Source organism: Schistocerca serialis, chromosome 5 (assembly GCF_023864345.2).
Source record: "Schistocerca serialis cubense isolate TAMUIC-IGC-003099 chromosome 5, iqSchSeri2.2, whole genome shotgun sequence".
NCBI lineage: Eukaryota > Metazoa > Arthropoda > Insecta > Orthoptera > Acrididae > Schistocerca > Schistocerca serialis.
Genome location: NC_064642.1, coordinates 110,213,437 through 110,229,771, shown reverse-complemented (window position 1 = coordinate 110,229,771; position 16,335 = coordinate 110,213,437). Strand labels below are relative to the sequence as shown.

Below are 16,335 nucleotides of genomic sequence, written 5' to 3'. Positions count from 1 at the left end.
TCAATTGCAACTGGTTTTTTTAAAAGGAGGCCATATTCTCTTGTTGTGTTTCTAAAATATGGCCCATTCTTCTCATATGTCTAATCTCCATACTTTCCTGTCTTTACGCAAGACCCCACTTCATTTGCCTCTTTTTGGATTATGAAACAACGTTAATAAATGTATTGCGGATGTAGAACTACACAGCTGTAACTTTTTACCTAACAGATGTTCACTTTATCTTATGTTACAGGTCCTCCCAGTCTGTCCGATTTAAAATACTGGACATCTACTGTATGACATCTTGTAAACACTTGGGCTGCATTAGTTGTCATTTGCGTTTTTAGTATTATGGATTTAATTTGTCTTTAGGCTACTGGCTATAAAGAATGCTACCTAGCAACAATACATTTCATCAACAAATTTCTAATCTTATAAGTATATTGCCTATATAATGCATTGAAATGTAGCTTTCATTTTAATTTTCCCCGTTTTCATATTTTCTAATGGCGGCATTTCTATTTCTTGTTGGCTTCTCAAAATTTTTGTTTATTATAGATGGCTCATATCCATTATTAATAGGCTACAGTTTTAATTAGGTTGAACTCATCCTCCTTCCCGTTTTTTAAAGGCATCGCTACTGCACGATTTATGGCCTAACGAGCAAAAGTCATCTTGTGGGACTGAGGGTGCGTTGAGTAAAATAGTATGATATAACCCATGCTAACTGCTTTGCTAAAAATATCAAAATTTATTCTATTAGGTATAATCGCAAATTTGAGATTTAAAGTTTAGTTATTGATTTTTATTTTCTTACTCACAAGTATACTGACTTTTTTCGTGAAGACTCTTAAATCGTGAATAACTTTATATTAATAATTTCGTAGGAGCCTAGCTTTTAATAAAAATTATATTATTATATTATATTTTTAAAAAAAATACTAGTCCCTCAGTTCAACCATGCCTAGACGGTCAACACCGTGGTTCGATCGCGTCAGTATTGTTGCTTTGTGCCATGAAGGGCTCTCAACAACGGAAGTGTCCAGGCGTCTCGGAGTGAACCAAAGCGATGTTGTTCGAACATGAAGGAGATACAGAGAGACAGGAATTGTCGATGACGTACCTCACCCAGGCCGCCCAAGGGCTACTACTGCAGTGGATGATAGCTACCTACGGATTATGGCTCGAAGGAAACCAGATAGCAACGCCAAAATGTTGAATTATGCTTTTTGTGCAGCCACTGGATTTCGTATTACGAAGTAGGCTGCATGATGCGCAACTTCACTTCCAACTCCATGGCGAGGTCCGTCTTTGCAACCACGACACCATGCAGAGCGGTACAGATGGGCCCAACAACATGCCGAATGGTCCGCTCAGGATAGGCATCACGTTCTCTTCACCGATCAGTGTCGCATATGCCTTCCGCCAGACAATCGTTGGGGAGTTGTTTGGAGGCAACCCTGTCACGCTGAACGCCTTAGACACACTGTCCAGCGAGTGCAGCAAGGTGCAGGTTCCCTTCTATTTTGGGCTAGCATTATATGGGGCCAAAGTACTACGCTGATGGTAATGGAAGGCGCCATGATGGCTGTACGATACGTGAATGCCATCCTCCAACAAATAGGGCAACCATATCGGCAGCATATTGGCGAGGCACTCGTCTTCATGGACGACAGTTCGACCCCCCATCGCCCACATCTTGTGAAGTACTTCGTTCAGGATAATGACATCGCTCGACTAGAGTGGAATTTTCTCCAGACTTGAATCCTATCGAACATGCCTGGGATAGATTGAAAAGCGCTGTTTATGGACAACGTGACTCACCAAGCACTCTGAGGGATCTACGCCGAATCACAGTTAAGGAGTGTGATAATCTGGACCAACAGCGCCTTGATGAAATTGTGGATAGTATGCCACGACGAAAATAGGCATGTGACAGTGGAAGGGGAAGTGCTACTGGGTATTAGAAGTACCGGTGTGTACAGCAGTCTGGACCACCACCTCTGAAAGTCTCGCAGTATGGTGATACAACATGCAGTGTGTGGTTTTCATGAGCAATTAAAATGGCGGAGAGGATGCTTATGTTGTTCTCTGTTCCAATTTTCTGTACAGGTTCCGGAACTCTCGGAACCGAGGTGATGCAAAACTTTTTTTGGTGTGTGTACGATTCGATGGATTCTTCTACCAAAAGAGGGCAATGTAATGTATGTTCTATAACGTCGTATTCAGAGCTGTAATTTCCTCTGTAATCTTTCACTAGACATGCACGTAAATTATTATTTCATGTAATGCAGATTTTTTAGACCTATGTTTCATGGAAAAATTTAGTAGTTAATTCTTTTCAGGCCATTTCGCATTTTTTAAATTTAAGTTGGCCTGTTTTTACGTCTTTAACGTTACTCAGTTGTATACTGGTGCAACATGTATAATTATTTGTTTGTTAAGACGATATGTCGGAGCAGAAGTATGCAAATTTTACATGACTGAAATGTGGCGCACTCTATGGTAGTTTACGTAAGCGCTGTAGCAAGATGCTATACATTTAGTTCGATGTTTGCCTTTACTTAAAACGCATATGTACTTCACTCTTACAGTTTTAATGGACACTGTAATTTTAATTGCTGTATGCTAGTGATCTGATAATTAATGTAAACAAGTAAATAATTGTTTGATTTCCAAAGCGTGTATTTTAGTTATTTTATATCATAATTGGTAGCCAGAAATAACGTCAAGTACTTTTGAAGGACATACTCGAAGTGATGTCGAAACGTAGGTCAAGTTTAAATTACTAAACTTTTGGCAACTGATCATTTGTTTACTAATCGGAATTCACTAACAGTTGCTCCTAAGGGTTATGTTCAAGTTGTGAATATTTCTTGATGTCTAAGCATGTGTCCGATCAACCAAGGTCTTCTTTAAGCCACAGTGGGTCTAATTTTCTGTTCTCCCCGATTCCATTCAGAATCCTTTCTTTAATTAGATGTTTTACCCATTTCATCATTACTATTTTTCTGAACACTAAATTTCAAGATATTCGGCTCTCTTCTTTTCTATGTCGTTTATCGTCCACGTTTCACTTCCATAATTATAACGCCAGACTCCTATAAATACTGAGTAGTCGAAGCTTTTGAGTTGTGGAGCTATAAATGGAAGCTGAATGTTAAGTAGGCTCATAGGATCAGTAACTAAGTTTCCCTTCGATTCGACAACGAAAGTAATTAACAGAAAAATACCAACTGGAAGAATAGGATGAGATGACATGTCACTACATCAAACAATAATGTCAATTATATTGGAGCCCCAAATAAGAAAAAGCGTGAAGAAAGACAGATACTGGAATATATAAGATTCATAACATCAGACGTTGAATGAAATGCACAGGAAGGATGCGGAGGATAGCAGTTCGTAAGAGCCCGTATTCGACTAACGATAAAGACTAATAACAATAAAAAAACGTATTGTTTGTGTCCCCTTCCGTTACCCGTCAAGGACAGTTAATGAATCAGTTCCGTAACAAGGAAATCATTTCATTATTTCGAATATTGTTACTTTCTGCAAGTCCAACTGGCTATAAAAAATGCATCTCAACTGATCAATGTCTTTTATCGTACAGCTGTAGTCACTGGCACTAAACTAAAAGTAAATTCCGACATCACCGAAAATACAGAAATAAGTTGTTGTTGAGTTACACATCATATTTATCAATAAAGAATATTAATTCTTCCTGTGAGTCCGTGATTATTAGGAATTTTTGAGAATAGTAATGTGTCGATGTCATATACCGACGCACTTCGACTTGTTTGTAGGTTTTGCCGTAAACTGACCCCGGTCTTTAGTCAGAAAGTTACAATGATGTTCATGGCCGAAACATTAAGAACCACCGCAATAAATTAAAAAAAAACCTATAAGCAACTGTATGGTGCCTGTGAAATAAGTTTATTATATTAACTTCCACATAAAGTTACCGTGATGAAAATTGCTCTCTTTACAAAATGAATGAATCCCAAAAAGATAATGTAATTGTGTGACCTGTCTGTCGTTCAAGTGTTATTTGGTATAGACATACATACTTAACGATTTTTTTTCTAAAACGATATAGTATTATTAACTGAGCATAGTTCTCATCATTGAGTCTAACCTTTTATCCCAGCCTCATCTAAATTACTCTCAGTAGGAAAGACATGTGTCATATCATAGATTCAGTTATGGCTCAAAAAACTTAACTATTTGTAGATGAAAGCACATCATTTCCACAAACAATTGTAACAGTACGGCGAAAAACTGCTGGTCTCGAATTCTCAAGGCAAAGTTACCTTCTGAAACTGAAAACAAATTACTAAAGTGATATAAATTGTTAGTGGTCGTACAATTCGTACAACATGAGAAGTTGTTACCATCGAACTAATGAGTCAGTGAAGGCATAATATCAATTCTGCTATTACTCTTTATTAAGGCGTTAGTGCAAAACCTCTTGGTTACCATGTAGTACTATCATGGGTCGTTTAAGTCACTTAGTAAAACTGATGAAGGGAAAGAAAGATGAATAAAGGTATGTGATTTTCTCTTGACTTGCGATTGTTAGTTCGCAACCAGTACAAACGTTTTTACGTAGGAGAGTAAGATTAACATTACACGAATCACACTGCACACACGCGACTATAACACATGGATCCTACTCTACTGGCTACTAACAATGCAGAATGTTAGCAGAATGGAAGCTGTCCCACATTAGTGTAACCACGAAAACTACTCTGCTATTCACTTTGCCTTAAAACTCATGGAATATTACTTTCACAACTGGTAACCTTGTATTCTTTGACATTGTATTCCGGTTTAGACTTACGGACTAATACAGTTTACTATTTTCAGTATCACTTTATGAAAACAAACCGCAGCAAAAAATAAAGTTGAAAAAATAAGTATGTAAAAAAAGGCGATTAAGGCTACTGCTTGCGTTAAGCAGGAAATCCGGATTCGGGTCCCGACCCGGTATAAATTTTCATCTCTCACAGATCACGTGTACGGTTGATGTATAATCGTATTCGTTATATTTCGTTAATTTAACACTGCTGTAGATCTTCTGCAGTGTTTCTTCAGCCACGCATGCATGCCTTAAAGACATTGCTTTTGATTATACACATTCTGTACAGTAAAGACACTGCTAACCTGTGGTTCACTAATTTAATTTTTGTACATTTTCAATATCAAAAAGCACAGCTGCGCGTTGCATGATGATGTTCCTCACCGTTACCAAAGCTATGCAACGCAGTTTATACAAAATATTTCTGATGATTCGTAATATTTCTCTTATTGAGTTTATAACTGGAATACAAGAGAACTATTATATTTACCACCAGCTCCATAGCTCACAGCCTATACTGTCGTCCGGTAGTATTATATTCTATAAGCACTTATGTGCTCTGCGGCGTATGCCGTGCTGGTGTTAAATTTTCCGACAGACTGTGTAATGGACCAGGAAGCACAAGAGAGAAAGATGGAATTTAATGTTTTACTGAAGACGAGAGTTTTAGAGACGGAACACAGAATCGAACAGAACAACGATGGGAACGAAAATATTCTGTTTTCCTTGCAATGGGACCAACCTGTAATATACCTTAAGCGATGGTCGGATGCGGATTTGAAATGCAATAACCTGTGCTCCACCCCTTCCTAGTGTTGCTGGATAACAACTCGGATACTGACCATAGATTCTCGTAGTAGATGGACTTTCTGAAATGTACGACCTTCACAGATTCAATTCACCCAGTATCTAGTTTTGGACACTGGTTTAGCTTCAAATGGTTCAAATGGCTCTGAGTACTATGGGACTTAACATCTGGGGTCATCAGTCCCCTAGACTTAGAAATACTTAGATCTAAGTAACCTAAGGACATCACACACATCCATGCCCGAGGCAAGACTCAAACCTGCGATCGTAGCAGCAGCGCGGTCCCGGACTGAAGCGCCTACAACTGCTCGGCCACAACGTGGTTTTGTCTCTCAGACACATTGCTTACGCCTCTATTGTTTGGATCTGTGCTATATGGACACATAACAACACAGAATCAGAGCAGTTACGCTAAATAAGTTTCTCAACAAAGAGATATCTCATTTATTTACAAGTAAGGCAGAGGTATAAATTCGAATTCCTTGTTTCAGACACTTCCAAGATATTTGTTTAACTACTACTGTGGTAGCTATGAACTGCTATGGTTCACTTTGCTGGATAATGTATTACAACCGAGAACAATGTAAAACTTGTATATTGGAAAGCAAATGGATGACAGATTTATTGGAAACGCTTAGGGAAAAATACAGTGCATCTGTAAAGAGAGTTGCATGGAATACACCAATTACATCGTATTGTCACAGTATGCTGGATTTCTTATGAAGTGGATATGGCAACAGATATCGAACTATTTCAGGGATGCGCCATTGACATCATAACAGGTTGGTATAGCCCGTATGAACGTGTAACAGAAATGCTCAGGGAACTTAAATGGGACGCCTTCGACGAATGAGGAAGTAGCTCTCGCGAACTCCACACGCATGAAGTTCAGGGATCAGTATTTGAAGAAGTCTGTTCCATCATTCTGCTGCCAGGATTGTGTATATCCTATAGAGATGACAATAGCGGTTACAGCATACACTGATCTTCCTGAACTATATGACCACTGACTTACTATCCATAAAAACCCGTCTTGGCGATAGCAGCGTCACCTAGAGATGCTGTCTGTATGTAGATCGAGGAAGGTGCGCGATCAATCTGAGTCTGACCCAGGGCAGATTTTGAAGGTATAGAGGCTTGGGATGAGCATTTCGGAAGCTGCAATTCTTGTCGGGTGTTCAAGGAGTCCTGTAGTGAGTGTATTCAATAAGGGACGAAATCAAGGTGAAACCACGAACAGATGTCATGATTTTGGGTGGTCACTCCTCACTGCAGATGTTGGACGTCGTAAGCTGGACAGACTGGTAAAACAGGACAGGTGGCGAATTGTGGCGGAACTAACAACAGACTTTAATTCTGGGTAGACTGCAAGTGTGTATGAACACACAGTGAACTAAACAATCCTAACGCATAGGCTCCGCAGCTGACGGCCCCTGCAAGTGCCGATGGGAGGGCACGAAGCCGTCATCTCCCAGGGCAACAGCTCCTTGGCACCTGTACTGAGCGACAAGACAAGGTGGCAGCGACTCCATTATGCTCTGTGAAACATCCACCTGGGCGTCCATGGGTCCAGTCGAGCTCGTACAAGGCATTACGACGGCCAAGAAGTATAGTACAGTGGTTGTAGATCACTTACATTTCTTCATGACGGACATGTTTCCCTATGACAGTGGCATTTTTCAACAAGGTAATGCACCATGTCACAAGACCAGGAGTGTGATGGAGTGCTTTGAGGAACAAAGTGGCGATCTTCAATTGATGTACTGGCACCCCAACTGTCCAGATCTGAGACCGGCCGGTGTGGCCGTGCGGTTCTAGGCGCTTAAGTCTGGAACCGCGTGACCGCTACGGTTGCAGGTTCGAATCCTGCCTCAGGCATGGATGTGTGTGATGTCCTTAGGTTACTTAGGTTTAAGTAGTTCTAAGTTCTAGGGGACTGATGACCACAGATGATAAGTCCCATAGTGCTCAGAGCCATTTGAACCATTTGCCGAGATCTGAATCCGACTGGAACATATCTCGAATTTGATTGAAAGTTCTGCCGAAATTTACAGGAATTAGGTGACTTGTGTGTGCAGATGAGGTGCCAACTCCCTCCAGCGGCCTACCAGGGCCTCATGGCGTGCATGCCATACGCGTCGCCGCTGTTATCAGTGCCAAAGTTGGACCTACCGGCTAGTAGGTAAGGTGTCATAATATTCTGGCTGCCCAGTGTATACCAGGAACGGAGTTCGTATGAGTCTAATGTTGGGGGTTGCTTACGTAGTAAACCAAGGTACTCCTGTGAAATCAGTGTTATATGGCTTCTCTCCTTGGCCCTGTTGTTCTGCATTAGCAATGAGTCGTGTTAGGTGGCCTTTAACGGAGTTGTTTTTTGTGATACTAGAGGGTGTAAGACGAAAATTGAGTAGAGTACTGTATACAATTGCAAATGTGTTCCATTATAGGAGCAGTGATGTCTGGAAGACCCACGCTACGAAAAACGTACAATTTTCGTCCAGGGGAAACAAAGTGGCTGAATCCTTATTATTTCCGCCTCCACTATAAGAAAACGTAAGTGCTGAATCAAATGAAAACTAGGCACACAGCAACGTCACTGTTGTGTCTCTGGGACCAAACGAGCAATTTTATTGTGCTCTTTCGGTCATGGCAACGTTCGTTGATGGATAACCAACGAGCTGTGTAGCTTACCATTTTCGTAAATTTTCGAACGCTGTTTCGTAAATAATCATCATTATAGAATGTTCATCATGCTCGTGTCAGTTTTCTTGTACTCTTTTCACAGATTCGCTAACACCTCGAAAGATTGTGTATGTCAGCGTAATCGCTTGACTGTTTCCGAAAAGTTAATAAAATAAATATACAGCACTTTTAGAAATATATATGTAGGGTAAACACTAATAAAATCGACAAACTGAGGGGACGGATTCCTGAAATGAAGTAAAAAAGTTCGGAAATGGACAGTGTGCGTGCAACGACAACAAATCGTCTCGGAACACAGTACGGAGCTGCATAACGTCCACATCACAACATATGTTCAAAGTGACCTCCATGTGATGCAATGCAAGCGTTTTACACATCGCGTCGTGGATTGCCGCACTCTTTCGCTTCTTCGGACCTCTCTCTGAATAGCGACACAAACGTCGTGAACACGCTGTCGAGGAGTCTGCTCATCAGGACCTGATTCAAAACGCACAACGCTTTTCAGATGGTCACAGAGATAAAAATCCAGGAGGTTTAAGTCCAGTGATATAGTAGGCGATGCTGCTTACAGTACGCTGCGTCAATCACACAGCCTGTTAACACACAAGGAACACACGGGGTGGTCAGAGGAACAATTATTCGCGTCAACGCCATCTATCATGTCAACGCTACATATCTGGACACATGTTCATAGGACCTTTTTTCCAATATTTCCGTTCAGTCTGTTGGTTTGACAAATGTTCACCCTGAAATAGGTCCCTTCTACTGTAAGGTTATTACTTTCCATATTTTGGCCAGCCGGTGTGGCGGATCGGTTCTAGGTGCTTCAGTCTGGAACCGCGCGACCGCTACGGTCGCAGGTTTGAATCCTGCCTCGGCATGGATGTGCGTGATGTCCTTAGGTTACTTAGGTTCTAACTTCTAGGGGACTGATGACCTCAGCTGTTAAGTCCCATAGTGTTCAGAGCCATTTTTCCATATTTTGGGAGAAGGAAGTATTGAGCGAAACCAGAAAAATGTAGTAAACAAGGGAATAAAATGCATACGTTAAGATCTATACGACCACCTCCCAAAATGTGAAAGGCAAGAGTTTTCAGTAGAGTAGATATGTTTCATAGTATCAAAGGTGAACAAGTGCTCCTACTTCTTACACCTCTTAAGATTTGATCTTTAGAGAGCCCTTGTTTTGGTGTAAGGAACCTCACCATAATGTTTGTCGGTGCCATTGGGTTAATATACATAAATATAGTTCAAGGAGTGCTGTGGTGAAACCAAGGGAAAACCACGTGCAGTCGGAACTAACATCAGACTTTAATTCTGGGCGGAGTACGAGTGTATTTCAACACATAGTACAACGAACGCTCCTAACGATGGGCCTCCACAGCCGATGTCCCATACTTGAGCCTACGTTAACACCACAACATCGACAGATATGACTGAATTGGACATTTGACCATTGGCACTGTGTAGCACTGGACGCTGGCGCGGTGGAAGAGCGTTGCATTGTCTGATGAATTCCAATACCTTCTTCATCATGCCGATGGCGGAGGGAGTAGGGGGGGAAGGGGCACGAATCCTTCATCTTCCAGAGGAACAGCTCCTTGACACGTGCACTGCAAAACTAGCTGATGGCGGATCCATTAGGCACGCTGGAACATTCAGCTCTCTGGAACATTCACAAGCCCATCCATGCGTCCAGTGGAGCTCGTGCAAGGCATCAAGAAATATTTTACACTGCTTGCAGACCGCGTGGCATCTTTTAGCAAGATAACGCGTCATGTCATAAGACCAGGAGTGTGATGGGGTTGGTTCCACGAACACAGTGGCGGGTTCCAATTGATGTTACGGCTCCCAGCTTGGCAGATCTTAACCCGATAAAACACATCTGCGACATGAATAAATGTAGCGTCAGAGATCATCGACCCCTCTCCCCGAAATTTACCGGGAATTAGGTGACTTCGAGAATGAAATTTTCACTCTGCAGCGGAGTGTGCGCTGTTATGAAACTTTCCTGGCAGACTGTGTGTTGGACCGAGACTCGAACTCGGGTCCTTGCTCGCAGGAGAGCTTCTGTGAAGTCAGGAAGGTAGGAGACGAGGTACTGGCGGAAGTAGAGCTGTGAGGAGAGGACGTGAGTGGTTCATGGATAGCTCAGATGGTAGAGCACTTGCCCGCGAAAGGCAAAGGTCCGGAGTTATAATAATCGTCATGCCGAGCTCAGGACGTGTTCACTTGTGCCAGAGAACTGAGTCCAGTGACGACTTTTCTATTAAACGGGCAGCGGTGCAGACTGGCGGGTGGAGTCCCCGAGCACGCGGAGATGAGGAGCTCGGAAATGACTCGCTGGCGCGTTTGAAGCGAGTACACGCAGCTCATCTGTGATCTCTAGCACAGTCATTTGTCCGTCGCTCGATAAGTGAATGGAATAGGAAAGAGAGTTAATAGTACTGGCAGCGTTTTTGCTCTGCCGGGCACTATAGCTGAGGCAGTCAGCTGGGCGTACGTTTACCCTAGCCCACTGCAGCGTGCACGCTTGACGTAAATGCAGGCAGCTTACGAGCAATCACACGTCTCAGTGTAACGGGACACAGCGAGGGAACGTGCCCAGCTTAATCGTGCGTGCACTCCAAGTGGTATGGATGTGATAGCGAGTCAGTTCCGACAGGTTAAATGTAATACTGTTTTGTTACTTACAATGTCTTTACACTTCGCACAAAAATGTGGGCACGTCATTGTTCATTTGTGTATATTACGATGTTTATTTTCCATGTTCTGGTGTAAGCGAGAGAATGTCTGAACGAGTACTACTAGTGGTGTGCAGTCCTCAGCTTTCTTTCTCTCATTTGTGATCGATGTTTGGATTTGGAAAGCTTTAAGGCTAAGAAAAGATGTCTACATGAATATGTAGAACCAGACATGCACGTTATAGCTGCCGATTTCGAATGTAATTGAGGAAATCTGTCCCGCGGAAGGTAAGAATAAAACTGGATGGCGTTAATGGTGATTCTAAACTTCTTCTTCATAAAGCGGTGTAATTGCACCTCTTGCGGATATAGTTCTGATGGTTGGTTGGGGGAAGGAGACCAGACAGCGTGGTCATCGGTCTCATCGGATTAGGGAAGGATGGGGAAGGAAGTCGGCCGTGCCCTTTCAGAGGAACCATCCCGGCATTTGCCTGGAGTGATTTAGGGAAATCACGGAAAACCTAAATCAGGATGGTCGGACGCGGGATTGAACCGTCGTCCTCCCGAATGCGAGTCCAGTGTCTAACCACTGCGCCACCTCGCTCGGTATATAGTTCTGACGTCAACCGTACATGGTGATGTAAAGACACCAAGATCTGCCTCAAGTGACGTCAGATCCTCGGATTTATTCACCAATGTTACATCTAAATTACCGAGAGGCTGAATGAATGACTCAGGGAAGATATTATCAGTATCAGCTGTGAAGTTCGTCTATTCAGAAAATGCGTGAAATCAAGGTTCTGGAATGGATTTCTGCGGACTATCAATTTCATTTGCATTGCGCGAATATTAGGGAACAGGGATACAATTCCAGAATGAGATTTTCACTCTGCAGCGGAGTGTGCACTGATATGAAACTTACTGGCAGATTAAAACTGTGTGCCGGACCGAGACTCGAAATCGGGACCTTTGCCTTTCGCGGGCACGTCCTCAAAGCTGTAAGGACGGAGCGTGAGTCGTGCTTGGGTAGCTCAGTTCGTAGAGCCCTTGCCCGCGAAAGGCAAAGGTCCCGAGTTCGAGTCTCAGTCCAGCACACAGTTTTAATCTGCCAGGAAGTTTCATATCAGCGCACACTTCGCTGCAGAGTGAAAATCTCATTCTGGAAACATCCCCGAGGCTGTGGCTAAGCCATGTCTCCGCAATATCCTTTATTTCAGGAGTGCTAGTTCTGCAAGGTACGCAGGAGAGCTTCTGTAAAGTTTGGAAGGTAGCAGACGAGATACTGGCAGAAGTAAAGCTGTGAGGAAGCAGCGTGAGTCGTGCTTGGGTAGCTCAGTTGGTAGAGCACTTGCCCGCGAAAGGCAAAGCTCCCGAGTTCTAGTCTCGGTCCGGCACACAGTTTTAATCTGCCAGGAAGTTTTAGGGATACAATTAATTGACCTTTTCCTTGCAAAGAAGAAATGAGGGTACTCAAATAACTCGTTATGTGAGTAACAAATGCTAGGATAACAATCCACTGAGTGTCATATACCTGTCAAGCAAAAGGAGGAAACTTTCAAGGGTTTTACCCCGGTTTAGCTATCTTATCTGACAAAAATGGGGTCTGTGACTGAAAGACTTGAAACTGTAAGTCAATCCTGAAAATAGTATGAGATTTACAGTCGTAACAACAACTCTCATAGCCATTCAGACTGCTCAGTTCTAGCACATTGTGTCCCTTGATGAATCACACAATGCGCAAAGTGAAATTTCTGTCCTGGGTCCAACTTATCTTTCAGAGGCCTCCAAAATCTCACATTACAGACGACCCTATCTGGAGCACCATCAGTGGCGACGGAAACCAGCTTATTCCAGGGCAGATTCATATTCTCCAGATCATGTTTAACAGCACGAAAGACATCTACGGCATTGCACGTATCTCTCATGGGTATTAAATCCAAAAGCTCTTCAGAGGCATATCCACTCCCCGGATCAAAATACTGAATTGTGCTGTGTCAATAAGGCTTGTTCTTGCAACAAGGTACAGAAAATATGCTACGAACAGCTATCCTCTCAACGTTAGTCGTCATTCAATCTCTGCACTAAGGTCTGTAATTGTAAGGTTTGTAATTGCATGATGATACTGATACACTGCATTAAACTGTTGTTTACTTACAGGACACACGGATACACTGGCAGTGTCGAGGCAGTTTTTCAGAAATGGCCCAGTGGAGATTGGTCGAATTTCCCCAGCAATTAGGTGAGCTATTTTAAAGCTCGCACTCACTGTACCGTCGTTTGCAGCTTCAAATTGCTAGAACTGATATTGTTGGGTATATAAAATCATAATATACCTCTAAAGCACTCCGCCTTCAGGTCACGAGTGGCCTACCGGGACCATCCGACCGCCGTCTCATCCTCAGAGGAGAATGCGGATAGAAGGGGCATGAGGTCAGCCACACCGCTCTCCCGGTCGTTATGATGGTATTCGTGACCGAAGCCGCTACTATTCGCTCGAGTAGCTCCTCAATTGACATCACTAGGCTGAGTGCACCCCGAAAAATGGCAACAGCGCATGGCGGCTGGATGGTCACCCATCCAAATGCCGGCCACGCCCAACAGCGCTTAACTTCGGTGATCTCACGGGAACCGGTGTATCCACTGCAGCAAGGCCGTTGCCATAATATACCTCTAAAAATATTGACAACTCGAACCGTCGGGCATTCTTGCAGGATATTTCGACAGCTTTTTATCTTCATCAGGTGTTTCTCAGGTAGCACCTGATGAAAATGACGAGTAACGTTGTCGAAATATCATGCAAGAACAACTGCATCCACTGCAGCAAGACCGTTGCCATAATATACCTCTAAAAATATTGACAACTCGATCCGTCGGGCATTCTTGCAGGATATTTCGACAGCTTTTTATCTTCATCAGGTGTTTCTCAGGTAGCACCTGATGAAAATAACGAGTAACGTTGTCGAAATATCATGCAAGAATAACTCTGATATCCGACGGAACACCCGACACCTGAAGGTGTCAACGTACCCCGGGAAAGTCTGAAGAATTACATCTAATTACATTAATAGTTGATATCAAATTAGCAGAAATAAAAGAGCTTACCTCATTGCCGACAGGTTCTTTTAACTGAGAATTAGATTCAGACGCTTATCTCCCTGAGCACTGTCCTACATGTCACATTTATTTGTTTTTTTAGTCTCGCTCAACGTAATATTTTTTGGCTATAACAGAATGTCATCACACCAAATATTAGCATGTTCTCCAAATTACACAAGAGCCGCTGCCCTCGCAGTTGGGTTTCCAGTGCTATTTTCACTGGAACGTGGTCTATTCTAAACGAATAAATATTCACAGCACCAGCTGTTAACGCTGCGAGACAGTAGGTTTGTTTACGCAACCAAAACTCGTAACACGCAACTATTCTGCGCGCTCGCGGTCCGTGTGGTGGACGCCTGGCAAAAAGAAGAAATACCTGGTTTTAGCAAACCTGCACAGTGGCTTGCAGAATATGTGCGTAGGAATATGGCTGAAATACATAAAACTCGATATGATCACAAGTCACACGGCATTTAGGCTGCCAGTCTTCAAATGGAATGTACAATAATCTTATAAGAAAATATTCATACTTTAACAACGTAAAAGACTAAAAGCCTAGGACTAAACAGCCTCTAGCCAGTCAGCCCTCTTCATTTTCTCCTAAAACCGTTGAACCAACACACATGTTTTCTTCAGTACGTAGTCTTCTTCATAGGACTGGAGGAAATTCGAAGCCGTTTCTGGGAAATTCAGTGTAAGCGCATAGTTAGTATAAGGTTCCATCCGAGTAAGACCTACATTGACTAAAAATGTATTCTGAATTTAAGCAATGTCTTTCACTTGTTGCTGGGCAACAGTGACTTCCCTGGCAGCAAATAATGAATAGGAACAAAATTTTAATAATCTGGTTTCAAGGGCAAAAAAGCAATTAATTACGTCTCTCTAATTCACCGCTGAGTGACACGAGACACAATTGTTGGTACTACTTCTTCCAGGTTTGCATTCTGGAGTGTCAGTTTTGCTTCTGATGTGAGAATTATTTCATCCATGGAAAGGAGAACGTGGTAGACTAATCTATACCAGCGTAGTGCTTCTTCACTGGTGTGGTAAGATACAGGGTGAATGGCAAGTAAACTGCAGCACAAGAGCGCCATTGCTGCATTTTGCGTTGACGTGGTAGTCGATTCACATCCAATACGGAGGTTCAGTGCCCCACCGTCAACGCGCTTCCCTCGGCAAATGCATTGGGTCTCTTCATCAACGCTGGGCGTGGCCGGTAGTTGAATGGGTAACTGCCCGGGTACGACTCGCGCAGTTCTCAATTCTCCCTTTGACTTTCCGGCGAAGGGCAGGAGAGAGAGTGGCGTTAATCTCCTGACCACTAGATTTTGTGCCAATGTCCAGTGACTCATAGAGTGATGGCATGTAACACGTTGATAGTGATCCGTCCGCCGGATGGCTACGTTGAGCCCCGGGGGCCGCCTTGATTCTATTGGAGAGGTTATGTACTGGCACTGGGTTTCATCCTCTCCCTTCTATCATTATAGAATGCAAACTAGGCTCCACACTACACAGGCCCATTACAGTCATTCACACGTATAAGACAGATGTAATACACAAATCTCTCTCTTCGCAAATAAACGATGTCTGTGTGCGAGAAGAACAGGAAACACCTTTCCAATTAGGCAGCAGAACCTGCCCCTTGGAGTGTGACAGCCAATCATGAGATACGACTTTGATGTTTTAGTACGCTCTATTGACGAGGTGACAATATGCCTGATACAAAACATATTCTGGTCTTGATGCCTTGGAAAAGTGACTCGTTCCATTAAACGGTTTTTAATTAATATTATAGCTTCAGAAATAACACCTCTCTTCCTAGTATGAGATCATACTGCAGTTGTGCTTCAGCGTTTTTTTTAAATGAATGTTTTAAAAATTATTCCAAACATGTATATGAATGCTGTGTGAATCAAGTCAAACTCAATAATAATTCTTTAGAGGAACTGGATAAATATAATACTAAAAATAACGTTCCAATATATTATTCTCAGCACCCTTCCGTCACTCATGACACTCAACATTAAATCGGCATGATATCGATCTCGTAGGGACCTTGAGATATTAGAGACTTTTCCTCAAGATGCTGTAACCTGAATCGACAATTGTAACGTTCAAGCCTTTGCACGACGGCGGTATAGAGTATTTCATTAGTGAGTTTCTGACCGAGCTTTCTAGAACATGGACGAATGAGAAACTATTGCC

The 16,335-nt window shown here is 42.7% G+C and overlaps 1 pseudogene; it reads right to left on the bottom strand.

Annotated features, from left to right (window-relative positions):
• Positions 1 to 13,576: 13,576 nt before the first annotated feature.
• On the bottom strand, positions 13,577 to 13,693 carry LOC126482413 (5S ribosomal RNA; annotated as a pseudogene).
• Positions 13,694 to 16,335: the final 2,642 nt, after the last annotated feature.